The sequence below is a fragment of the Moschus berezovskii genome, chromosome 20 (assembly GCF_049115385.1).
Source record: "Moschus berezovskii isolate FMDL1 chromosome 20, NW_MosBer_1.0, whole genome shotgun sequence".
NCBI lineage: Eukaryota > Metazoa > Chordata > Mammalia > Artiodactyla > Moschidae > Moschus > Moschus berezovskii.
In genome coordinates, this window is record NC_142479.1 from 27,712,171 (window position 1) to 27,738,459 (window position 26,289).

Consider the following 26,289-nt stretch of genomic DNA (forward strand, 5'->3'; position numbering starts at 1 on the left):
TCTCTTGCTTTCTCCATCATCCAGCGGATGTTGGCAATTTGATCTCTGGTGCCTCTGCCTTTTCTAAAACCTGCTTGAACATCTGGGAGTTCACGGTTTACATACTGCTGAAGCCTGGCTTGGAGAATTTTGAGCATGACTTTACTAGCGTGTGAGATGAGTGCAATTGTGCGGTAGTTTGAGCATTCTTTGGCATTGCCTTTCTTTGGGATTGGAATGAAGACTGACCTCTTCCAGTCCTGTGGCCAGCGCTGAGTTTTCCAAATCTGCTGGCATATTGAGTGCAGCACTTTCACAGCATCATCTTTCAAGACTTGAAATAGCTCAACTGGAATTCCATCACCTCCACTAGCTTTGTTAGTAGTGATGCTTTCTAAGGCCCACTTGACTTCACATTCCAAGATGTCTAGCTCTAGGTCAGTGATTACGTTATCGTGACTATCTTGGTCATGAAGATCTTTTTTGTACAGTTCTTCTGTGTATTCCTGCCACCGCTTCTTAATATCTTCTGCTTCTGTTAGGTACTCCTCAGCAAAGCCTGAAACTCTCTCTGGCCATGGCCTTCCTCCAGCCCCTGCTTCAACAGCACATTCAAGAGCTGGTCTACACTTGGTGTCACATCCCTTGCATTACATCTAGCTTCTGAGCTCACTGGCTTAGGGATTTTGCCCCCAGAACTCTATAGAGACCGTTTTCCCGACAAAACAATGGACTTCCTTCCCTCTCTCTCCCACAGTTGTTCCTCCTCTTCTCGGTGAGCAGCGTATGGTGATGCCGTTCAATAGCTCCTTCTTGGACCACATTTCCCCCCCCCCCACCGACTTGGGAATAGCCTACCCTCTTGGCTTCCCTCCCACTTCTCTGGCCATCCGCTCAGTTTCATCTTTTGGTTCCTCTTCTGCGTTCCTCCGGGGGCTGTTTATGCCCTTAGTAACCACATCCATCCCTGTGGGTTTGATGGCCTTCTGTTCACGTGTAGATGAATTTCCAGTTACATCACTAGGCTCAGGATACCTCTCTCCTGAGCTTTACTTCCTTCCTGTGAGCTCTGGAACCCAAATGACTTCATGGGAAATCACCTCTGCCTCCCGGGGGCTGTGTGACTTTGAACAAGTTGCCTGACCTCTCTGGCCTCATTTTCCTTCCTCCTGAGGTTGTCACGGGGGATATGTTGAGTTGTTGTCATTGTAATTACGAACAGCCAACTGCCTATTGGACACCGTCTTCCTCAGGTGACCCGAAGGCCCAGCGAACGTGACCTGCCCAAATCTGACTCACCGTCTTCATGTGTCCTCTGAGACCTTCAACTCCCCACGTGTTCCTCTCCTTCTGACGGACGATACCACCGAAGCTCCCAAACATCCTGGACCGCCCTGCAATCTTCACCCCTGTGGCCCATCAGCCATGGAGTCCATGTATCTATCTCCTAAACATTTCTCTTCTCCCCTTCCTACCCACAGACCCTGCCCCCACACTTGCTCCAGCTCTCACTAAGGTTTGCCTAAGTGAGTGTGAGATCTCCAGTGGGGTCCCTTTGCTCTTGAAGACCAACTCCCTTAGCAAGGCTCACAGGTTCCTATATGGCCCAGTGGTTCTCTTTTCTCTTTCCAGAACCTCCTCACCTCCTCCTAACATTCAGCCACTACCAGTGTGACTACTTTTTTACACTCACTACATCCTCTTACATTTCCACCCACTGTTCCCTCTTCCAGGAACAGTCTTTCCCAGTTTCTTTTTGGAGCATCGCTAACTCCCCATCTCTAGAGCCTCATATTAAAAGCTATCTTCTCCAGGCAGCTTCCCAGACCTCCCAGTGTGGCAAGAGATGCCTTATGCTGTATGCTCCCACAGCACCCTCTACTCCACACCTCCATGGACCGCCCGCCAACACCCCGGCCCCTGCAACACAAGCCTGTTTAGAAGCCCACATTCCCCACTAGAGGAATGATTACACTCTTGTTCACTCTCGTTTGTCTGGTGCTTGGCACACAGTAGGTGCTTCACAAATATTTGCTGAATAAATATCTCATTTCACATCCTCATGACAATATGCATGCTCTATCTACCCCCTTCAATACATTGCTCCATTCAGCACTGGGAACTGGATATCAAGTATATTTCTCTCTTTGAAATTATTTCCAGTCAGTGCCATTAGGAAGCTCAGAGTGCAGAGATGGAGATGTATAAGGCAGCAGGGAATGACCAGGGGGATGACCCAAGATGATCCGAGGTGTGTGTACAGGAATCAGTGGAGTGGGATAGAGGCGGTGGGGGTGGGGTGGAGGTGGGACTACGTCCTGAAGAAATTGACTCTTGAGCTGAGTTTTTAACATAAGGAAGAATTAGACTGGGGGATGAAGGAGGTGAATGGTGCTCATAATCTTCTATGGGCCAAAGAGCAGCTAAGCAGACACACCCCTGAAGTCTATTTCCACTAACAAAGTTTGCACTTCCCATCAGCTCTGTTTCATTGAAAGACTGTGATGTACTCCTGGGTGCAGAGCATGGCACGCCTTCTGGACACCCCTGCTATGTCTTCACTCATCTAGAGAAACCTGGCTGATCCTGCAGGGCAAGTTCTGCGTAACTGATGCTACCAGGGTCCAGGGCACGCCTGCTTTCCGTCCAAGCTGGCACGGAGCTAATGAGAAGCCCAGCTGGGAGTCAACACCAAGGAGCTCTTCTCACCTGCTGCTTGCAAAATTTTAAACATGTGTGTACCAAGGAGTGACATTGAGAATGGCTGTTCGATGGGGATGGGGTATAGGGTAGCAACACCCAAATCTTGGACTTGACCGGTTAGCCTTCCTGAACAGATTCTTCATGGAATGCACCGCTTCTCAGGAAACAAAGATATTTATTCAATAAGAAAAGACAGAAACATTTCACCTTCTATATCCTAAGACTGCACTTCAATGAAATCAGGAATAAATCTCACAAACCAGAAGGGGTTAGCCAGTCACATAGAAGTTGGTGCTCCTAAATAAAACCACGGAAAGGGAAGCAATTCAGAACAGAGTATTTAAAGAACAAAGATATAAACACAGCATATCATATAAATTTATGGGATGCTGCCATGCTGGTACTTAGAGGAAAAAAATATTGCGCGTGATGGTCTCTAACAGTGAGAAGGAAGAAAAACTTGGAATTAAGTCTCTACCAAATAACCCAGAAAGGGTACAAATTATCAAGTGAAAGGCAAGTGGAAAGAGTAATAAACCCAAAAACAGAAATGAATAAAACAGAGACATAAAATTGAATTTGAAACGCAAGCTAAGCCAGCTTCTCCTAAATCTAGCAATGCATCAGAATTACCTGAGACGCTTGTCTGAACCGTGGATGCTCTGGCTCAAGCCCGGACTTGCTGAATCAAACTTATCAGGGACAGGACCTTGGAAACCTTATTTTTGATAAGTGCCCCTCATGATGGCTGTACTCTCAGAACTGCTGTGTTTTCTATCCTCTGGTGTCGAGAGCCGTTCATCAGTGCTGATCCTTCCAATGGCTTAAGGGATTCTGGGTCAAGATGACTTTTGGTAACCCGGACCTTCTCCCTCCTCCACATGGTGGGAGCAGCTCAGTCACAGTGGGATACCAGCTTCTGCACACATTTGATTGGTCCAGGAGTGGACCCTTGGCCCTGGATGGGCCAAGGTAGCCTTTCCTGAGACTTTTAGATTTGGATCTAAGAAAGCTACGCAGTCTCCCTCATGGTTTGGATTGTTATGTACAGAGCCATTAGCTTGCTAAAATCTGGTTTTCCACCCTGTGGAGTGGAAAGAGGAGGAAGCTGGTCTGTAGAGAGAGAAGGTTCAAGGCAACCTAGAGAAAAGGAGACAGGCCAGAGAGAAGGTGAAATCCAAGCATCACTCAAGTCCTTGGTTTCCAAGAGATGCTCCCGTGCACGCAAATAATTTTCTCTTCATGTGTCAGTAGCACATACCTAATCCATCAGAGGAGGCATAGCTAATTCACAAGGTCACGTAGTTTCTTTCTCTCCAGGCACAGGTTCCCAGTATCACCCTCCACACCCATTCTTCTAGAAGAGTATTACGTTATGGAAGTCATGCCATGAGTGTCTTGGTGACACTGAGGCTTTCCAGGTCTGGGTATGATAGGGCTATCATAGGTCAGAGTCTACTTTCTTCTCTGTGACATACCTTTTTGAATCTCAAGGTCAAATCTCATTGTGCAAATAGCCATGGAGAAGTTCTCAAGATATAGCAGCATGACCGAGGCCCATTCTTTGGAAAAGCATAGAAGTCATAAACCATAATGACTCATAATATTATTGAAGGTTAATAAGACACACAATAGTAGGTGCTGTCAAAGTAATCATCACCAAATATTCAAGAAATACATGCTGAATATCTCCTTTAAACCGAGGATGGTTTTAGGTCTAGATATTCTGAAATACAGCTTTCCCGGTGGGACTTAGTGGTAAAGAACCCACCTGCTAATGCAGGAGACTTAAGAGTCCCAGGTTTGATCCCTGGGTTGGGAAGATCACTTGGAGGAGGGCACAGCAGCCCACTCCAGGATTCTTGCCTGGAGAATCCCAGTGGACAGAGGAGTCTGGGGGGCTACAGTCCATAGGGTCGCAAAGAGTCAGACATGACTGAAGCGGCTTAGCACACACGCACATTCTGAAATGAGTAGCACATAGCCACCGCCCTGTGGGGTCTGAGTGGTGGAGGGCATGGGCACGTGAAGACACAGGAAGGACGAGATAACAATGAGCAATGCGCTAAGGAGGGCAGAAGTGGGCATTCATCGCTAAATGGAGATATCCGAAGTGGGGCCATTTGCCCCAGGTCTTCATAAGTGAGTTCATGGGCAGATCAGCGGATGGGAAGAGCCTGGGTTCAAGGCACAAGCATGGGCAGCCCTCCAGGTCTTGGGGGCTGGCAGTGCTGTGAGGGAGCAGTGGAGGTAAGGCTGGTAGAGCGTGTAGGGGTCACACTCGGAGCATCCCATGTGCTCTGCTCTGGAGCTCGTACTTGAACTTGGTGGGGAGAGAGAGCTGGGAAGGGTTTAAAGTGGGGTATGGTCTTGGCGGACGTACCGTCATTTGTGTAGTTCATCAGTTATTTCTGGTTCTCCTTTCTGGGTCCCTGGTGGCACTGCATTTCCTGACCTCTCTGTGGTTGGATGGGATCATATGAATGGCTCTGGCCGTCAAGACATAAGTGGAAATGACATATGTCATTTCTGGGTCAAGTATCTAATTGCTGGTGTAAGACCCCGTCAAGTTCTCTTTCCCTCCACCGTGATAACTGTCAGTGTTCCAGACAGCAGCCTCTCCACCTGCTTTGGGGTGGAGCAGAGCCCTTGGAAGCCCCACACAGGACATGTAACATGAAGAAGAAACAGACCGCTGCTCATTATAAGCCAATGAGATTGGGGATTTCTGGGTATCATGGAATATCTCAGCCTGTCCTGATGAATCGAGCTGACTAGTCATCCATCCCCCAAGTGGGGGGGGGGTATGGTAGAATGCTGGCAGAGAAGGTCTGGGTGCTGTGCCTGCTATCCATGCCAATGAAGGACATGGAGGCCTAGGGCCCCTCAGACCTTCAGCCCATAAACAGGCCATTGCCCACGGAAGCAGTACTGTTGACTGCCCTTCTCACCCCAACCTCTCAGTTAATCCCTGGAGAAGTGTGAAATTCTGGATATGACGATCAAAAGTGAAAAGTGAAAGCCCAGAGAAATGACACTCACGAAAACTAACACATGAACTATGAAAATGTAAATCTCTTCTCAGCTAAAAAATAAATAGCACACACAAATTTTGAAAAATGTGATTGAAGAGAAAGGACGACAGGAAACAAAACATAATGGCAAGATGGGAAAATATAGCAGAAGGAATATGGACCGCAGAGTTGCAGACCTGGGGTCAGACTCTACTTTGGATAGCTACAAGATAACCTCCCAACACTCATTCTTCCATTTGTTCATTTAATCAATATGACGTGCCTGCCTTATGCCAAGTACCGTGCTAAGGGTGCGGCCCCTTGCCTTTAAGCCCTTCAAACACCAGACTCTGCTTCCATGGAAGTTACTGTCCACTGGGGTACCCAGTCAAGAATGTGGTTTCCTCACCTGTTTGGCCGGAAACCATCCACCTGCCACGTGTTGCAAGCAGCTGGATTATTAAATAAGCCACCTTGCTGTGTGCACAGCAGGCCAGAGATGCTAACCGGAAGATGACTAAGATTATGAAAATCCTAGAGGCCAGTAATAGACCACAGGAGATCGCAGGGGAAGAAAAAATCTCCGTTCAATAAGCACTGGAGAGTCATGCATTATTTAAAGTCTGCAAAGAGGCAATTTGTAACGTGCAAAGTTTCAATAGAAACCAAAAGGGAATTTTTTTATAGCTCCATATTCTTAAGTGCAAACACTTTTTCCCGAGCCCTTGCGTGGGAGTCTAAATGTTCTGCTATAGATTAGGTAGTCCTTACACATGGCAGACAGACAAGTGTTGGGAACCAGGGACTTGAGGTGGTCAAGTAGCTCACTGGGCATTGGCTCTCTGGCCTCGTGGCCTGGTACACCTGGGCTACCTGATAATGCTCAGAGCTCACTGTTGCCTCACTCCCCACCTTTGGGTTTGTTAGTCAGTTCAATCACTCAGTCATGTCCGACTCTTTGCGGCCCCATGGACTGCAGCACGCCAGGCTTCCCTGTCTATCACCAACTCCTGGAGCTTGCTCAAACTCATGTCCATTGAGTCGGTGACGTCATCCAGCCATCTCATCTTCTGTCGTCCCCTTCTCCTCCTGCCCCCAATCTTTCCCAGCATCAGGGTCTTTTCCAATGAGTCAGTTCTTCTCACCATGTGGCCAAAGTATTGCAGTTTCAGCTTCAGCATCAGTCCTTCCAATGAATATTCAGGACTGATTTCTTTTAGGATGGACTGGTTGGATCTCCTTTTGGTCCAAGGGACTCTCAAAACTTTTGGGACTCTGTGGGAGAGGGTGAGGGTGGGATGATTTGGGAGAATGGCATTGAAACATGTATGTTGCCATATGTGAAACGAATCACCAGTTCAGGGTCGATGCATGTTACAGGATGCTCGGGGCTGGTGTGTGGGGATGACCCAGAGGGAGGATAAAGGGAGGAGGGAGGTGGGAGGGGGGTTCAGGAGGGGGAACTCATGTACACCCGGGGTGGATTCATGTCAATGTATGGCAAAACCAACCAATATAATATTGTAAAATAATTAGCCTCCAATAAAAAATAAATAAATAAAAAGAAAATATATTTAAAAATTTAAAAAAATTATTATAAAAAAAAAAACTTTGGGTTTGGTAAAACACATTTGGGGAACTCCTGGAGTCAATGTACATATAATTTAGAAGAAAGGTTTCAGGGAGCTAGATCTGTCATGTATATATTTTTGTGTTGTTTTTGGAGAGAAAACAGAGTGGAAAGAATGTGGGTTTCACAGTCGTGAACATTTGGAGTCAAACCTGGCTTTGTGGCCTTGGCAGGTTAATTAACCTCTCTGACCCTCTGTTTCTCTAATTTTTAAATGGACTGATAATGAGGGCTACTGTGAGAGTACACACACATACACACTCTCTCCAGGGTATACATATTTACAGATACACACATACACACTCTCTCCAGGGTATACATATAGTATATACAGATGCAAACATTCATCAGTACATATATGGATATGAATATGTATACACACATACACATGTATACAAATTGTATAGTCACACACATTTGCACTTGTTTATATACTATATCTACACCCACATACAGATGTCCATATACACATATATATATGAATGTGCTCAGTCACTCAGTCATGTCCAGCTGTGTGACCCCATGGACTGTAGCCCACCAGGCTCCTCTGTCCATGGGATTCTCTAGGCAAGAGTACCAGAGTGGGTTGCCATTTCCTTCTCCAGGGGATCTTCTCAGACCCAGACCCAGGGATCACATCTCTTATGTCCCCTGTATTGGCAGGCAGGTTCTTTACCTGGGAAGACCTGAAGCCCTTACTAAGCAAAGCCAAAAATTGAGCAGTGCTCCATGGGATCACCTAGGAAGCACATTTAAATGCTGATTCCTAGGCCTTCCACATGGTGATTTCGAGAATAGTGTGTGATGGGCAATGGAAGCTGTTGCTTTACCAGCTCTGCCAAGGCTTCTGATGATTGGTCAGCACTGGGAACCTCTGCTTTACAGGGGGTCTGGATGAAGTAGGGTGGGTTCCTAAGATGGGTTGCTGACTCATCGGTAGTCACCTTTATTTTCTCCACTGATCATGGTCTCTCTTCCCAGAGACTGACTGACTGACTTCATCCCACATTCCTTGCCCTTTTCCTTTCCTCTGACAAGGGAGAAGGGAATGAAGAAGAGCTCTGATTCACTGAGTGCCCAGTACGATCCAGGGCTAAGGACTCTCCATGTGTTAGCACATTTAACCCTGAGCATCCAATGATGTCTAGTGATGTTTTGGAATGAAGATACTGAGGAGGTGAGAGAATCAAAGTAACCGGCTTTTACGGGCATCGTGAGTTGGAATTCAGGATTTTATGACTCCCCAAGGCAGGCTTTTTCTACTAGGAGCTGTGAGTGACAGAGCAGACTTGCATTTCAGATTGGTTCCTTTGGCTATTTGGGGAAGAAAAGGTCAGGACTTGAAGCAAGGGAATAGTCAATAGCATCTTGTATTAAGGAAGAAGGAGGTGACCTGCTTGCCCCCCTTTAATTCTCATAGTGATCCTCTTGAAAAGTGACATTGTTAGTAGCTCAGTCATGTCCAGCTCTTTGTGACTCCATAGACTGTAGCCCGCCAGGCTCCCCTCTCCATGGAATTCTCCAGGCAAGAACACTGCAGTGGGTAGCCTTTTCCTTCTTCAGGGCATCTTCCTGACTCAGAGGTTGAAGCCGGGTCTCCCACACTGCAAGCAGATTCTTTACCGTGTGATCATCACCCAGTGATCCACTGTGATCCTCCTCATCTTACAGGTGAGAAAAGTGATGGCTTTCAAAGTTGAGTGGTCTACTGATGGGCACAAGCTGGTATAGGTCGTCCAGGCAGTCTGGATGCTAAGCCTAAGATCTCAGTCATGATGCTGCCTATTAACCAGAATGGAGAAGAGACAGAAGGCTTTAATGATACTTAAGACAGAGAACTGTCACGACTCAGTGACTGGTGAGATGGGGCTTGTGAGGGAGAGGAAGGAGTCAAGGGTGACAGCTTAGATTCTGGTTGGATAACCAATGGACCAAGCCTCCTTCACCTGTGGGCGGGAATACAGGTTGAGGGGAAGGTTTGGGGACAAAGGAGGAGATAATGAATTAAGTTTGGGGCATGTTGATTTAAGTGTGTCTGTGGGATTTCGAAGCCAAATTGTGTGGATTCAGAAAATAATCAGAATTCATCCATCCATTTAAGAAACATTTATTCAATGTTTGAGAATGTTATATACCAGATTCTGATCACTGACCAGGTGGCCCAGCATAATTTCCAGACTAAAGCCTGCTTTACCATGTCTGTTTCTTTTTAAACAGTCTTTTATTTAAAAAATATGTATTTATTTATTCATTTGAATGCACCAGGTCTTAGTTGTGGCATGTGGGATCTCGTTTTCTGACCAGGGATTGAACCCAGGCCCCCTGTAATGGGAGCACGGAGACTTAGCCACTGGACCACCAGGGAAGTCCGTCACCGTGTTAATTTCTGATATCTCCTCTGGTATTATCTTGTTCTTTCCTTCAAAATTTCCACTCATATCAGCCGTACCAATCATACGACAATGTCTGTGGTTAGATGACATTTCCACCTCTCACAGCCACAAGTACATGACTGGCATTATGTGGCAGGCACCTTTGTGCTAACTCGAAGTCTTCATGTCACGGGGAAGCTATCAGGGAAGACCTGGAAATTCTTGTCTCTCTGGGCCATCATTTCTTAAGGGTCTTCTCCTGCCTGGCCCAGTGCCAGAGATGAGGAAGGTGAGGTGCCAGGACTTCTGGAGCTCAGCCTGGGGAGGAGAAGGAATCACCCTCTGATCAGGGGAGGAGATGGGCTGCCTTGCAAAGAGACTGTGAGGGGAGGTTGAGGGTGATTGAGAGAAACCTGCAAGCCCACTGGTCTTGTCTCTGATTGTGCCTGAAACTGATGAGTATCACGGTGTGGTGAGGTGAAGCCACACCCACAAGCTGTGTGATGCTGGGCAGATCGCTTTGTTTCTCCGAGTCTCCCTTCCCCATCTGTACATGAATATGATAGCTACATTGTAGGGATAACATGAGGATTCCACAGCAGACTCTGCAAAGTACTTGGCACATAGTAGGTCCTCTCTTCCTATCAGTCATTGAGGGGTTCTTGATCAGCAACAGCACCCTATTTCAGTTATAGCTATGAATTCACTTGCCCTTCTGTAAATTTCTATAGGCATGTATGTAGGTGATGTTGTGTTTTGTATGGTTGTGGTAAATCTATAATCTCCTGCAAAAGAAGAATGCGTTAGGTTTACATTTTCTTTTCTTTTTTTTGGCCCCAGGCTTGTGGGATCTTAGTTTCCCAACTAGGGATCAAACCTGGACCCTTGGCAGTGAAAGTGTGGTGTCTTAACCACTGGATCACCAGGCAATGCCCATGATTTTTTAATATAAATATACAGCATGGTTCTATTCCTCAACGTTTTACATTTCTATTGAAAGTAGTATAACTGCAAAAAAGTTTCTAAGTATTACCTATATTCCCGGACATTAACATACCTTACTGAATCTTATCTTTGTCTGTACTCATAGACAGCTATATTTTCCTATAGTTGAATCATGGTCTGACCCTTGTTTTGTATTTTTTGCATTGAACATTTTCAAAAGTCTGTGTGTGTGTGTGTGTGTGTGTGTATGTATTCTGCTTTAACACCTTTGAATTGGTAAGTTGTGAGAGTTTCATAATATTCCATTGTATAGATAGTCAAGTGGTTAAGAAGGCACTTCTCAATGGTTTATATTTCAGTGTTGGCCTGTGAGCATTTCTGAATAAAATAAGATATGATCTGGGAATGGAATCTTTTCTGGGATAATGGCTGTGTCCTTTGGGCACTTGGAGGGATCTTTTTTTCTAAGTGAGGGTTTAATCTCTCAGTTTGAGACTTCTGCTAAAGGATTGGGCTTTGATTTCAGAACTCAAGTCTGCTTCTTCTCTTCTAGACCATGTGGGTAGACGTCCTATTTAAGAAGCAAAAGTAACAATACCAAATGGTTGTTATTTAAACAAGAAGAAAGATGATTAGGGGAAGGGATAAATTAGGTTCATGAATTATATGAACTTATACACACTAAAATATATAATAAAATATATGGAATATATAATCAACAAAGACCTACAGCAGTGCAGGGAACTCTACTCAATATTTTTATAACCTATATGGGGAGAGCACCTGAAAAAGAATGGATATATGTATGGATAACTGAATCATTTTGCTGAATATCTGAAACTAACCCAACATTGTAAATCAACTATAGAAAGAAAATGAAGTCGCTCAGTCATGTCCAACTCTTTGTGACCACATGGACTGTAGCCTGCCAGGTTCCTCCATCCATGGGATTTTCCAGGCAAGAATACTGGAGTGGGTTGCCATTTATACTCCAATATGGACATGAGTTTGAGTGAACTCCGGGAGTTGATGATGGACAGGGAGGCCTGGCGTGCTGTGATTCATGGGGTCGCGGGGAGTTGGACATGACTGAGCGACTGAACTGAACTGAACTGATAAAATAAAAATTAAATTGAAAACATAAGAGAAGCGATTATGACCTTTTACCCAAGGGACAGGCTGTTAAGGGGAACATATGTACATGTGTTAGTCACTCAGTCAAGATCGACTCTTTGCGACCTCACGGACTGTAGCCTATCAAGCCATCCCCTTCTCCAGGAAGGGGAACATATAGGTGAGGATAATAGAAATAACAAGTTATCTTTATTGAGTATCAAGTAAGTGTCAGGAGCTGGTCTAAGTTCAGTGGGATCTTACCACAACCTGATGAGTTAGATACACTTCTCATTCCCATTCTGCCAAAAACAGAGTTAAACCAGAGAAGTTAAGTGACATGGTCAAGTTCACACAATCACAAGTGGATTTCCAAGACCTCGGGTCTAGCTTAAAATCCCAGTGGTGCTATTTGTAAACTGGATGTCCTTTAATAAACCAGTTGGCCACTCTGATCCTCAACTTCTCGTTGTCAAGTGGGAGCTGTAAGTCCCATTTCAAAGATACAATTTAGCATTAAACAAGATGACCTTCTTTGGGAGGACTTACATAGCAGTTTATCCAGTACCTACCATGAGATATGTGCTCGATAACGATGCCAGCCCCCTTTCCTCACCTCTTCCCAGTGCTGGAATCTCAGTCCTCTGCCCAGCCTTCACCTCTGGTCCCAGAAAGATAACTCTGTTTACAATGGAAACGTTTGTGGTTCTTGATTGTCTTGTTATTTTGGCTTGTGAGCTCGACTATTGCAACTCCTTTGGGAAATGCTTGCAGTAAGAGGCCAGATCCCTCCTTTCCAATTTCAATGAATTCAGTGAGCAGGGGGAGGTAAGCCTTAGGGTGGGAGCCCCAGGCATCAGAGAACATTTCCCCAAGACAATGCTCAGGTCAGATTTTAACCCTGTGCTGGTTGGGAGGGACACTCCTTACATTGCAAAGCCCTGGAGGTTCAGACAGGGCAGGAGAGGAGGTAACTGCCAATAGTCAGTGACTTCATCTGCTTGCCTCAGCCTCTTCTAAGCACAGGACTCCTGCAATGCTATGATTTTACTCCTGAGGATACCTAGACCAGAGGGTCGAGCCTCCATAGGTTTTTCTTGAAGCTATGACTGGGAAAAAGTAAAACCAGCATTCCTAACATTTCCCCTTCTCTTTTGTATTTTTCACTGCTGTGCTGGGCTGCCTCCTGGGCAGACTAAAGCCACCTTGACTTTCCACCCTCCTCTCCAGTTCAAAACAGCACCTCACATTCAGAAGTTTCTCCTGGCTTTTTAGTCTTTCCTTTCTAATTCCTTTGGGTTCCTTTGGAGAAGTTCTTGGGTAGGAGATGACCAGCTGTGCTTGTTCTGAATCTTAATTGGAACTAGAACCTAAATGAAACCACTGTTTTCCATCCGTTTTAGCATTACATATCTATAACCCATTTCATGAGGTCTTAACCTTCCAAATACACACAGACACACAGATACACACACACACACACACACACACACACACACACATGTAGCAGATCATGTTAGAGTCCGGAGTCGCCCTTCCCTCAAAGGAACAGAGGACACTCACGATAATGCAAGACACACAGCGAGGTTTATTTCCAGCTAGCTGGGGTCCAAGTGTCCGCCCGACGCAGCGGGTTTCAACAAGGACCCCGAGCACTCAGAGCCAAGGGGTTATATAGCATTTTCAAATCATGATATTTCTTAATTACCTGACTCACAGGAATTTTTTTATTACACACACACACAGCTGTGCCTATCTCTCTCCTGGGGTCTTAAGGAGATAAGTTTATCAGACCTGTTTACCTAATTTTCAGTGTCGAAGCCGCCCACATCCTTGGTGTTTAAGATTAACTTGCTTTCCTGGTACTTAAGATTAACTTGTCTCCCAGGTTTTATCTAGTTCTTCTTCCCTCAAGTCACGTACTCAGTAAAAATGGTTTTTCCGGCCTCTAGGATGGCCGTTCTTATGCTACCTATTCTTACAATCACTCTCCAGGCATTGCCAGGCTCAGGGAGAGGTGTGTTAGGAGAAGCTGGCAGACGCAGTTTTTGCCCACCCTCTGCCATGGACTTCTCCTTTGGGCATCACTAGATCTGCCTATGACCTGATTCTTTTGGGCTTTGACGCTCAGATTTTACTTTGACACTACGAGATGCCCCAGAATCCTGATACCCTTCTTCTTTTCTTTTTTTAAAATTATTTATTTATTTGGCTGTATCGAGTCTTGGTTGCAGCACAGGGACTGTTTCCTTGTGATGCATGGACTCTCTAGCATGGCATGAAGGATCCAGAGTGCACAGGGTCAATGGTTGCAGTGTGTGGGCTTCGTTTCCCGCCCAGGGATTGAATTCACGTTCCCTGCGTTGTGAGGCAAATTCTTAACCACTGGGCCACCAGGGAAGTCCCCCATTTTCTTAAGATACTCACTCATGCATAATAACACAGATTTATGGAGCTTCCACTATTTGCCAAGGACTGTGCTGAGTGAAAAGTTGAATTGACTTTATTTCCATTGCTTACAATCAACAGTGCCTTAGCTAAGACACCCAGGTATAATTAAGGTTTATTCTCCAGGTACAAATGTGGGGGACAAGGGGGTATGAGTGAACCTAAAGTAAGAATCATAGCCATGAAGGGTGGACCTAGAAAATATACCCTCGTCTGGGCTCTTTCCACTGCACTTCACTGCCTTGGGGAGTTAATTGTCAAACTTTCTCTGCATTCTGCTAAGAACAGAAGGTGAATGAATGCTCACAGTGTATCATATCCCAAGGGGGAGGTTATCAAGCTCCTGGGTAATGTTGAGGCATTTGATGACATCCTTAACTATTACAGCAGCACAACATGAAAATTATAAACACAAATTTTGGGAACTAACAAATCTGGGTTCAAATCCTCGCTTTACCACTTCCTGGATCGATGACCTTGATTAACTAACTTTCTGAGTCTCAGTATCCTTCTCTGTAAAACGGGGATCATGACAATTATAACTACCAATTGTGTTTGTCATGAAGCTTTACTGAGAAAACAGTGCATGGAAACACAGAGCGCTACATGCCTGGCATAAAGTAAGCACTTCAGTTCAGTTCAGTCGCTCAGTCGTGTCTGACTCTTTGTGACCCCATGGACTGTAGCACGCCAGGCCTCCCTGTCCATCACCTACTGCTGGAGCTTAATCAAACTCATGTCCACAGAGTCAGTGATGCCATCCAACCATCTCATCCTCTGTCATCCCCTTCTTCTCCTGCCTTCAATCTTTCCCAGCATCAGGGTCTTTTGCAGTGAGTCAGTTCTCCTCAACAGTGGTCAAAGTATTGGAGTTTCAGCTTCAGCATCAGTCCTTCCAATGAATATTCAGGACTGATCTCCTTTAGGATGGACTGGTTGGATCTCCTTGCAGTCCAAGGGACTCTCAAGAGTCTTCTCCAACACCACAATTCAAAAGTATCAATTCTTTGGTGCTCAGCTTTCTTTATAGTCCAACTCTCACATCCGTACATGGCAACTGGAAAAACCATAGTTTTGATTAGACAGACCTTGGTTGGCAAAGTAACATCTCTGCTTTTTAATATGCACTCTAGGTTGTCACAGCTTGTCTTTCAAGGAGCAAGCATCTTTTTATTTCATGGTTGCAGTCATCATCTGCAGTGAATTTGGAGCCCCCCCTAAAATAAAGTCTGCCACTGTTTCCATTATTTCCCCATCTATTTGTCATGAAGTGATGGGACCAGATGTCATGATCTTAGTTTTCTGAATGTTGAGTTTTAAGCCAACCTTTTCACTCTCCTCTTTAACTTTCATCAAGAGGCTCTTAAGTTCTTTGTTTTCTGCCATAAGGTGTCATCTGCATATCTGAGGTTATTGCTATTCCTCCTGGCAATTTTGATTCCAGCTTGTGCTTCATCCCACCTGGCATTTTGCATGATGTACTCTGCATATAAGTTAAATAAGCAGGGTGACAATATATAGCCTTGACTTCTTTCCCGATTTGGAACCAGTCTGTTGTTCCATGGCCAGTTCTAACTGTTGCTTCCTGAACTCCATACAGATTTTCAGAGGCAGGTCAGGTGATCTTATATTCCTATCACTTGAAGAATTTTCCACAGTTTGTTGTGATCCACACAGTCAAAGACTTTGGCATAGTCAAATTAGCAGAAATAGATGTTTTCCTGGTATTCTTTTTCTTTCTCGATGATCCAGCGGATGTTGGCAACTTGATCTCTGGTTCCTCTGCCTTTTCTAAATCCAGCTTGAACATCTGGAAGTTCACGGTTCACGTATTGCTGAAGCCTGGCTTGGAGAATTTTGAGCATGACTTTACTAGCGTGTGAGATGAGTGCAATTGTGCAGTAGTTTGAGCATTCTTTGGCATTGCCTTTCTTTGGGATTGGAATGAAAACTGACCTTTTCCAGTCCTGTGGCCACTGCTGAGTTTTCCAAATTTGCTGGCATATTGAGTGCAGCACTTTCATAGAATCATCTTTTAGGATTTGAAATAGCTCAACTGGAATTCCATCACCTCCACTAGCTTTGTTCATAATGATGAACAAAGGCCCACTTGGCCCACTTGACTTCACATTCCAGGATGTCTGGCTCTAGGTGAGTGATCTCACCATCATGATTATCTGGGTCATGAAGATCTTTTTTGTACGGTTCTTCTGTGTATTCTTGCCACCTCTTCTTAATATCTTCTGCTTCTGTTAGGTCCATACCATTTCTGTCCTTTATTGTGCCCATCTTTGCATGAAATATTCCCTTGGCATCTCTAATTTTCTTGAAGAGATCTCTAGTCTTTCCCATTCTATTGTTTTCCTCTATTTCTTTGTATTGATCCCTGAGGAAGGCTTTCTTGTCTCTCCTTGCTATTCTCTGGAACTCTGCATTCAAATGAGTATATCTTTCCTCTTCTCCTTTGGCTTTTGCGTCTTTTCTTTTCCCAGCTATTTGTAAAGCATCCTCAGACAGCCATTTTGCCTTTTTGCATTTCATTTTCTCAGGGATGGTCTTGATCACTGCTTCCTCTACAGTGTCATGAAACTCTGTCCATAGTTCTTCAGGCACTCTATCAGGTCTAATCCCTTGAATCTATTTGTCACTTCTACTGTATAATCATAAGGGATTTGATATAGGTCATACCTGATTGGCCTAGGTTTTCCCTACTTTCTTCAATTTAAGTCAGAATTTGGCAATAAGGAGTTCATGATCTGAACCACAGTCAGCTCCCGGTCTTGTTTTTGCTGACTGTTTAGAGCTTCTCCATCTTTGGCTGCAAAGAATATAATCAATCTGATTTTGGTGTTGGCCATCTGGTGATGTCCATGTGTAGAGTGTTCTCTTGTGTTGTTGGAAGAGGGTGTTTTCTATGACCAGTGCGTTCTCTTGGCAAAACTCTATTAGCCTCTGCCTTGCTTCATTCTGTACTCCCATGCCAAATTTGCCTGTTACTCTGGGTGTTTCTTGACTTCCTAGTTTTGACTTCCAGTCCCCTATAATGAAAAGGACATCTTTTTTGGGTGTTAGTTCTAAAAGGTCTTGTACGTCTTCATGGAACCATTGAACTTCAGCTTCTTCAGCATTACTGGTCGGTGCATAGACTTGGATTACTGTGATATTGAATGGTTTAACTTGGAAACAGAGATCATCCTTGCATTTTGAGATTGCATCCAAGTATTGCATTTTGGACTCTTTTGTTGACTATGATGGCTACTTAATTTCTTCTAAGGGATTCTTGCCCACAGCAGTAGATATAATGTTCATCTGAGTTAAATTCACCTATTCCAGTCCATTTTAGTTTGCTATTTCCTAAAATGTCCACTTTCAGTCTTGCCATCTCCTTTTTGACCACTTCCAATTTGCCTTGATTCATGGACCTAACATTTCAGATTCCTATGCAATATTGCTCTTTGCAGAATCAGACCTTGCTTCCATCACCAGTCACATGCACACCTGGGTGTTGTTTTTGCTTTGGCTGCATCTCTTCATTCTTTCTGGAATTATTTCTCCCACAGCGTAATGGAATCTGATTGATTATATTCTTTGCAGCAAAGATGGAAAAGCTCTATACTGTCAGCAAAAACAAGATCGGGAACTGACTGTGGCTTGGACCATGAACTCCTTATTGCCAAATTCAGACTTAAATTGAAGAAAATAGGGAAAACCACTAGACCATTCATGTATGACCTAAATAAAATCCCTTATGATTATATAGTGGAAGTGAGAAATAGATTTAAGGGACTAGATCTGATAGAGTGCCTGATGAACTATGGATGGATGTTCGTGACATTGTACAGGAGACAGGGAGCAAGACCATCCCCAAGAAAAAGAAATGCAAAAAAGGAAAATGGCTGTCTGGAGAGGCCTTACAAATAGCTGTGAAAAGAAGAGAAGCGAAAAGCAAAGGAGAAAAGGAAAGATAAACCCATTTGAACTCAGAGTTCCAGAGAATAGCAAGGAAAGACAAGAAAGCCTTCCTCAGGGATCAATACAAAGAAATAGAGGAAAACAATAGAATGGGAAAGACTAGAGATCTCTTCAAGAAAATCAGAGATACCAAGGGAATATTTCATGCAAAGATGGGCACAATAAAGGACAGAAATGGTATGGACCTAACAGAAGCAGAAGATATTAAGAAGAGGTGGCAAGAATACACAGAAGAACCGTACAAAAAAGATCTTCATGACCCAGATAATCATGATGGTGAGATCACTCACCTAGAGCCAGACATCCTGGAATGTGAAGTCAAGTGGGCCAAGTGGGCCTTTGTTCATCATTATGAACAAAGCTAGTGGAGGTGATGGAATTCCAGTTGAGCTATTTCAAATCCTAAAAGATGATTCTATGAAAGTGCTGCACTCAATATGCCAGCAAATTTGGAAAACTCAGCAGTGGCCACAGGACTGGAAAAGGTCAGTTTTCATTCCAATCCCAAAGAAAGGCAATGCCAAAGAATGCTCAAACTACTGCACAATTGCACTCATCTCACACACTAGTAAAGTCATGCTCAAAATTCTCCAAGCCAGGCTTCAGCAATACGTGAACCGTGAACTTCCAGATGTTCAAGCTGGATTTAGAAAAGGCAGAGGAACCAGAGATCAAGTTGCCAACATCCGCTGGATCATCGAGAAAGAAAAAGAATACCAGGAAAACATCTATTTCTGCTAATTTGACTATGCCAAAGTCTTTGACTGTGTGGATCACAACAAACTGTGGAAAATTCTGAGAGATGGGAATACCAGACCACCTGACCTGCCTCTTGAGAAATCTGTATGGAGTTCAGGAAGCAATAGTTAGAACTGGCCATGGAACAACAGACTGGTTTCAAAAAGAAAAAGAGTATGTCAAGGCTGTATTTTGTCACCTTACTTATTTAACTTATATGCAGAGTACATCATGAGAAACACTGGGCTGGATGAAGCACAAGCTGGAATCAAGATTGCCGGGAGAAATATCAATAATCTCAGATGTGCAGATGACACCACCCTTATAGCAGAAAGTGAAGAAGAACTAAAGAGCCTCTTGATGAAAGTGAAAGAGGAGAGTGAAAAAGTTGGCTTAAAGCTCAACATTCAGAAAACTAAGATCATGACATCTGGTCCCATCACTTCATGACAAATAGATGGGGAAACAATGGAAACAGTGGCTGACTTTATTTTTCTTGGCTCCCAAATCACTGCAGATGGTGACTGCAGCCATGAAATTAAAAGATGCTTACTCCTTGGAAGAAAAGTTATGACCAACCTAGAAAGCATATTAAAAAGCAAAGACATTACTTTGCTAACAAAGGTCCAGCTAATCAAGGCTATGGTTTTTCCAGTTGTCATGCATGGATGTGAGAGTTGGACTATAAAGAAAGCTGAGTGCCAAAGAACTGATGCTTTTGAACTGTGGTGTTGGAGAAGACTCTTGAGAGTCCCTTGGACTGCACGGAGATCTAACCAGTCTATCCTAAAGGAGTTCAGTTCTGAGTGTTCATTGGAAGGACTTATGTTGAAGCTGAAACTCCAATACTTTGGTCACCTGATGTGAGGAGCTGACTCACTTGAAAAGACTCTGATGCTGGGGAAGACGGAAGGCAGGAGGAAAAGGGAGCGACAGAGGATGAGATGATTGGATGGCATCACTGACTCAGTGGACATGAGTTTGGGTAAATTCTGGGAGTTGGTGATGGACAGAGAGGCTTGGCGTGCTGTAGTCTGTGGGGTCGCAAAGAGTCAGACACGACTGAGCGACTGAACTGAATTTGAACTGTGGGACTGGGTCCTGGTGCACACAAGGTTCGTTTGAGCCCTCTGAGTGTCTCTGGTGGGTATGGGGTTTGTTTCTGGATGCGATTTTGCCCGGCCTACCATCTTGCTGGGGTGTCTCCTTTGCCCTTGGACATGGGGTATCTTCTTTGGTGGGATCCTCCATTCTCCTGTCAATGGTTGTTCAGCAGTGAGTTGTAATCTTGCAGTTCTTGCAGAAGAAGATGAGCACACAGCCTTCTACTGTGTTATCTTGGAGTCTGCTGACTCCATCTTGGAGTAAGCACTTGGTGAGGACAATTTTTAAGATGATGATGGTGATGGTGATGTTGATGACCGTGACCAACGCCAAACTTGGCAGATGTGGACTCCAAGTGGTTAATATTAAGCAATCCTATTCAACCAGTAGCCTGTCTAGTTTCCTGGAAGCTAGATATTAGGACCGTGAAGAAGATGGTATTGATGTGTGCTGTGGGGTGGGAGCGGTTGGTCCTGAGTGTCTTTATGTTGTCCATGTATGTTTGCCTTTGCTATTGGTCATGGTGAAGACCTTTGGGGAGCTCCATCCAGCTAGGGTGATCAAGCCTTGCAGAGCATCCAGAGTGACCTTGCAGAAAAGATTTCAAAGATGCTCTGCAGCTCAGCAGAGTCAGAATTAGGGGTGCTGTAGATGAGGCAGAGACCCCAGTCAGACTCCTACAGTCTCACCAAGGCATGTTTCTTTCATCCAACAGCAGAATTTTCCAGCCCAGTGGGTTCATTTTGGAAGTGAATCCAGTGGGTGGGTCTTGCCTGCCATGCATTTATTACTATAATAATAATTATATATATTATTATTATAGTTTTATTATTGAATAAAATTGCCACAACGAGGGTAAGTCAACGTCTCATCTTCTTTGGTGCTCCCCTGGCACTGAGGATGGGAGTACCAGGAGGGAGTCCCCACCTGAGGAGTGAGGCCAAACCCAAGCCTGGAGGTCGATCCCTAGCAGATCTCAGGACAGACAACTCATTGGATGTCTGTAAGGGGGCTGTGAATGAGAACTGTCCCTCAGCCTGGACCACAATGCCACAAACCCTTTAAAGATGACTACAAAGGGAATTTTTTAAATCTTAAGGTTATTATATAATTTTAAAAGTTTAATATCATGCATAATAAAAACCATATATTTATTAATATTTAAACGCTGACCTTTTTCCTTATAAAGTATCTGGGAGAGAGAGAATGAGAGAGAGAAGAAGAGAAAGAGGCAAAGATAGAGACCAAAGCAGGGAGAGAGAGCTTTCAAATATCATTTAACGCCTAAATGTCACAGGCTTCAAAAATTCAACAGAATTCTCATGAATTCCTTCCCACAGGGGGCTACCCTTTAGACAATGACCTTTCCAAAAACCCAAGCAAACAAACAGCCCTGATTCTGATGATGTGTGCTCTTTTTCAGCCTGGACATTCTGCTGTTGAAAGGATGAATTTCATCAACCCAAATGGTCCGTGTTTGGGGTGGTAGATCACGGGATCTAACAGATTTTTGTGAACTACATCTGTCTGGAGTAATTGAGTTCCTGGTTCTTTCAAGATAAGATGATTTAAATAATTGTCTTTCCCTCTGGTAGTAAAAATTCCATCCTGCCCTTCTAGCTATTGTGATTTATCTGAAGACTCAAGGGGGAGGCAGGGTTGGAGCCCAGAGTAAGCCATAGGAAAATGTATTAATAACATTGCAGGTGAAACTTCCCCAAAGATCTCAAAAAATGGCTCAAAAGGCAGTGTTTTGCTGTGAAAAAAAGATTAAAAGGCATGGTACTTGAAAATCTGAAGGCCTGGCTTGTTTTGGCATCACTAATAAGCTCCCAGAGGGAGCTACAGAGTGGTCAGACAGAGAAGACTTTCAGGTAACTGCAGATCTTTTGCAAGGCTACTGGAGATAGTAACCCTCTTGAGAAAATAAGTAGTAAGAACTCTGCTTGGAATAAGAACTTTGGACAGTTGCAGGGACTTCCCTCATGGTCCAGTGGTTAAGAATCCGACTTGCCATGCAGTGAACTCGAGTTCAATCCCTGGTCAGGGAACTAAGACTCCAAATTCCGCAGAGCGACTCAGCCGACATGCCACAACTACTGAGCCCATGCCCTCCAGAACCAGCGCATCACAATGAAAGATCCCACGCGCCGCAACTAACATACTGCTGCTAAGTCACTTCAGTCGTGTCCGACTCTGTGTGACCCCATAGACCGCAGCCCATCAGGCTCCCCCGTCCCTGGGACTCTCCAGGCAAGAACGCTGGAGTGGGTCGCCATTTCCTTCTCCAATGTGTGAAAGTGAAAAGGGAAAGTGAAGTCGCTCAGTCGTGTCTGACTCGTAGCGACCCCACGGACTGCAGCCTACCAGGCTCCTCCGTCCATGGGATTTTCTAGGCAAGAGTACTGGAGTGGCTTGCCATTGCCTTCTACACAACCCAAAATCAAGTAAGTATTTAAAAAAAACCAAACAATTGCATACTCTGCTGCTAAGTCACTTCAGTCGTGTCCGACTCTGTGCGACCCCATAGACGGCAGCCCACCAGGCTCCCCCGTCCCTGGGATTCTCCAGGCAAGAACACTGGAGTGGGTTGCCATTTCCTTCTACACAACCCAAAATCAAGTAAGTATTTAAAAAGAAACAAACAATTGCATACTCAGAGACTGATAAATCTCTATAATTAATACTAAACATGTTTATATATGGAAGTGTCCTTCCCAACTCAGACCGGTGTAGAATCAGACCAGTTTGTGCCAAGTTCAGCAGAGCCTAGAAATTTACACACAGAAATTCTTTTCCTGGCTAACGGGGTCACAAGCTGTTCAGACCATACAGACTGAATTTTGCTCTGTATGGTGTGATTACGATTCTATTCTCAGTCCTTTGCCAATCCTCAAATACAGCAACACTTTCAGGTATTAAGAGAAAGGTAAGCTCTGTAAATCAGTTGTCCCCACTGTCTTCCATTCCTTTCTTCCATCCTCTCTTGAATCCATTCTAATAACTTTTCAAAGCCCCCAGGGACCAGTGATAAATCCAGTGGTCAAGTCTCATGCTCTTTGAATTTTCAAAAGCATTGACTTGGTAGATCACCCCCTTCCTTTCTGAAATACTTTCTCCTCTTAGCTTCCAGGGACCATAGTCTCCTGGTTTTTCTATTGCTCCCCCACCCCACCCACTTCCCCCATTCCTCCTTAGTGTCCTTTCCTGGTTTCTTTTAACCTTCTTGACACTTAAATTGTGGAGAATGCCAGGGCTCAGCCAATAGACCTTGCCTCTTCTTTGCCTACATCCAGTCCTTGGTGATTGAATCCAATGTGATGGTTTTAACAACCATCTCTAGGTCGATGTATAAGAAATCACTATTTTAGGCCTTCCCTGGTGGTCCAGTGGTTAAGACTTGGTGCTTCCAATGTAAGGGATGCGGTTTTAATACCTGGTCAGGGAACTAACATCCCACATGCCATGCAGCCAAATAGTAATAAATAAATAAAAGTAGCAAAAAACTAAAAATAATAATAAAGCTATAGTTTAAAAAAGAAATCACCGTTTTATAGGTTCAGGTGGTTGAATATTAATACTTTCATATCATTAAACCTGATAACTCGCAACATCACCACCCATGAGCTCCAGATATCTTACCTACCTGTGTATGGGGCTTGATATTTTCTCTAGAATGTCCAAGACACATTATAAGCATAATGCTGCTGCTAAGTCACTTCAGTCGTGTCCGACTCTGTGTGACCCCATAGATGGAAGCCCACCAGGCTCCCCCATCCCTGGGATTCTCCAGGCAAGAACACTGGAGTGGGCTGCCATTTCCTTCTCCAATGTGTGAAAGTGAAGTCGCTCAGTCGTGTCCGACCCTTAGCGACCCCACGGGCTGCAGCCTACCAGGCTCCTCTATCCATGGGATTTTCTAGGCAAGAGTACCGGAGTGGCTTGCCATTGCCTTCTCCGTATAAGCATAATACTCTTGCTTATTTCTGTTAATGACAATTCTATTTTTTCTTTTGAGTTGTTCAGCCAAATATCCTTGAGTCCTTTGTTCCTTTGACAACCAACAATGAATCCACCTGCAAATCCTTTTGATCGAACTTCAAAATATATCCAACACTGACAATATCTATTGTGCCCTCCACAAGTTGGCTCAGGGTGTTACAATCTCTCATCAGGCTCATGCTATGTTTTCTAACTGGTATCCTTGCTCTCTCCTTGCCCCCGATAATAGAATGGGAACTTCTGTTAAAACACAATTTAGATCATGTCAATTCTTTGCTCAAAACTTCTGACTTAGAGTCAAAGTACTTGCAATGGCTTCCCAGTCTCTGTAGAGACCTAGCTGCTGTTTTCTCGCTGGACTGAACCTGGAACCTCTCCCTCTCACCCATTCCAGGTACACTGGTTCCTTGTTCTCCTGGACAAGCTTCTGCCTTAGGACCTTTGCACTGGTTAGTTTTTCTGCCTGGAATACTTCTTCCCTGGATAGCTATATGGTTCACTTTCCTATTGTTCTGTTTTGGAAAAAATAGAGATATTTCCACTACCTACTGCTATGTGTCTGTCTGTGTGCCAAGTGCTATGGATACAGTGATAGAAAAGCTATACAGTTCCTACTCTTCTGGAGCTTTTGCTTAATGGGGGAGACAGATATTAACCAAATAATCACACAAGCATGCCTAAGTGGAGTTCAGATGAGTGCTGTAGAAGAGAGATACTCCTTCAATGAGTGCTTCAAGGAAGACTTCTCAGAGGAGGTGGTACTTGAGCAGGAATGATGGAGAGACATGGTTCTCTTGGTGTGCCGACTGGTGCAGATATGGGCATGTGACTCTTGCTGGGCCAATGACTGTTGCCAGGCTTCCATGCCCTGGGGATTTTCTAACAGGATGTGGGAGAAAGTGATCCCTTTTCTGATAGGCAGCTGAGCCTTTGGCTGTGACCCAGAGCTGCTGGTGGCTACATCTCTGTGGTGGGAAAGATGATTCCTTTCCTACTGATGGAAAGAATCAAGACCACATTCGAAATAACTTAGATGGGCTGGATGGAGAGCTCTGATAGCTGGGGAGGCTGCTGGTCCAGTGTCCCCAAATACAGCTCTCTCCCTGGGTTATAGGAGCCATTAAGCTAGTGGGGCAGGAGGAGAAAGGGACAGCAGAAGCTGAGATGGTTGGATGGCATCCCCAACTCGATGGACATGGGTTTGAGCAAACTCTGGGAGTTGGTGATGGACAGGGAAGCCTGGCGTGCTGCAGTCCATGGGGTCGCGAAGTATCATACATGACTGAGTGACCTAAGCTGAAGCTAGTGGGGCATTTTTAGCAAGTTCAGCTTAGGGATTTTTGTCCCTTGAGATGTGGGCATCCTGACAAATCCTTTTCTCTCCCTAAGAGGAAGAGAGGGGCGAGGCTCTGGGAGGAAGAGCCCAGCTTGACAAGATCCAGGGCCTCCCTCAAGTTCTCTCCTCCTCCTCGGCATCTGGGGTCTCTTCCTCACCAGGGCTGGGCCAGGAGGGAGGAGGGTCATGGCTTCTGGGGGATTTGAGGAAGGCCCTCACAATGAACATGGACAGAGCTGAACCAGGCAAGGCCTCAGTTGCTTTTTCAAGAGTTCTCACCTTTTCTAAAAGGAGCAGTTAAGGTCCAGAGGAAAAAACTCTCTGAGCCCAAGATTAAATACTCATCACTTCATCTGTGGGTACCGACCTGCAGTGAACAGATAAACCTCCCTGAGCCTATAGCCCGGCCTCAAGCCCACAGTGTGTCCTTCAACCGCCTTCAACAAACCTTCCATTGCCTACACTCTAATGGGAAAAGGTTAAATAACTCTCCGCATCTGAATTTCACTCTAGATTTCCTCTGGCTTGAGGAGAACATAATTACAATATTGTCCCTTTTTTACTAGACATGGAAAGATGTTAGAGGAAACCAAGACAATGGGGAAGTCTTTCCAAATAATCTATTGTAAAAAATTAGGGGTGGAATTGCAACATACAGATTAACTTCCTTTTAAAATGGAGCTGAATTTCAAAAGTAGAAAGGAGAACTGAGCCAATCAATTTTAGCAGAAGCTAAAGGGTCTGAAAGAGCTCAACTGGAATTCCATCACCTACACTAGCTTTGTTCGCAGTGATGCTCTCTAAGGCCCACTTGACTTCACATTCCAGGATGTCTGGCTCTAGGTCAGTGATCTCGCCATCGTGATTATCTTGGTCGTGAAGATCCTTTTTGTACAGTTCTTCTGTGTATTCCTGCCACCTCTTCTTAATATC